The sequence below is a fragment of the Eucyclogobius newberryi genome, unplaced genomic scaffold, assembly GCF_026437365.1.
Source record: "Eucyclogobius newberryi isolate DKJ021-1_F unplaced genomic scaffold, fEucNew1.0.hap1 SCAF_8, whole genome shotgun sequence".
In the NCBI taxonomy this organism is placed as follows: domain Eukaryota; kingdom Metazoa; phylum Chordata; class Actinopteri; order Gobiiformes; family Gobiidae; genus Eucyclogobius; species Eucyclogobius newberryi.
Window position 1 is genome coordinate 30626387 of NW_027316500.1, and position 1833 is coordinate 30628219.

Here is a 1833-nt window from a genome sequence, read left to right on the forward strand (position 1 = left end):
GGGTCTGAACACGGCCGGGGTCTGCAGGGGTCTGAACATGGCCGGGGTCTGAACACGGCTTGGGTCTGCAGGGGTCTGAACACGGCCGGGGTCTGCAGGGGTCTGAACACGGCCGGGGTCTGCAGGTGTTTGAACATGGCCGGGGTCTGCAGGGGTCTGAACACGGCCGGGGTCTGCAGGGGTCTGAACACGGCCGGGGTCTGAACACAGCCGGGGTCTGAACACGGCCGGGGTCTGCAGGGGTCTGAACACGGCCAGGGTCTGAACACGGCCGGGGTCTGCAGGTGTTTGAACACGGCCGGGGTCTGAACACGGCCGGGGTCTGCAGGGGTCTGAACACGGCCGGGGTCTGAACACGGCCGGGGTCTGCAGGGGTCTGAACACGGCCGGGATCTGAACACGCCCGGGGTCTGCAGGTGTTTGAACACGGCCGGGGTCTGAACACGGCCGGGGTCTGCAGGTGTTTGAACACGGCCGGGGTCTGCAGGGGTCTGAACACGGCCGGGGTCTGCAGGGGTCTGAACACGGCCGGGGTCTGAACACGGCCGGGGTCTGCAGGTGTTTGAACACGGCCGGGGTCTGCAGGGGTCTGAACACGGCCGGGGTCTGCAGGGGTCTGAACACGGCCGGGGTCTGAACACGGCCGGGGTCTGCAGGGGTCTGAACACGGCCGGGGTCTGAACACGGCCGGGGTCTGCAGGGGTCTGAACACGGCCGGGGTCTGCAGGGGTCTGAACATGGCCGGGGTCTGCAGGGGTCTGAACATGGCCGGGGTCTGAACACGGCCGGGGTCTGCAGGGGTCTGAACACGGCCGGGGTCTGCAGGGGTCTGAACACGGCCGGGGTCTGAACACGGCCGGGGTCTGCAGGGGTCTGAACACGGCCGGGGTCTGAACACGGCCGGGGTCTGCAGGGGTCTGAACACGGCCGGGGTCTGCAGGGGTCTGAACATGGCCGGGGTCTGAACACGGCCGGGGTCTGAACACGGCCGGGGTCTGCAGGGGTCTGAACACGGCCGGGGTCTGAACACGGCTGGGGTCTGAACACGGCCGGGGTCTGAACACGGCCGGGGTCTGCAGGGGTCTGAACAGGGCCGGGGTCTGAACACGGCCGGGGTCTGCAGGTGTTTGAACATGGCCGGGGTCTGCAGGGGTCTGAACACGGCCGGGGTCTGAACACGGCCGGGGTCTGCAGGGGTCTGAACACGGCCGGGGTCTGAACACGCCCGGGGTCTGCAGGTGTTTGAACACGGCCGGGGTCTGAACACGGCCGGGGTCTGCAGGTGTTTGAACACGGCCGGGGTCTGCAGGGGTCTGAACACTGCCGGGGTCTGCAGGGGTCTGAACATGGCCGGGGTCTGAACATGGCCGGGGTCTGCAGGTGTTTGAACACGGCCGGGGTCTGCAGGGGTCTGAACACGGCCGGGGTCTGCAGGGGTCTGAACACAGCCCGGGTCTGAACACGGCCGGGGTCTGCAGGTGTTTGAACACGGCCGGGGTCTGCAGGGGTCTGAACACGGCCGGGGTCTGCAGGGGTCTGAACACGGCCGGGGTCTGAACATGGCCGGGGTCTGCAGGGGTCTGAACACGGCCGGGGTCTGAACACGGCCGGGGTCTGCAGGGGTCTGAACACGGCCGGGGTCTGCAGGGGTCTGAACATGGCCGGGGTCTGAACACGGCCGGGGTCTGCAGGGGTCTGAACACGGCCGGGGTCTGCAGATGTTTGAACACAGCCGGGGTCTTCAGGGGTCTGAACACGGCCGGGGTCTGCAGGGGTCTGAACACGGCCGGGGTCTGAACACGGCCGGGGTCTGCAGGTGTTTGAACACGGCCG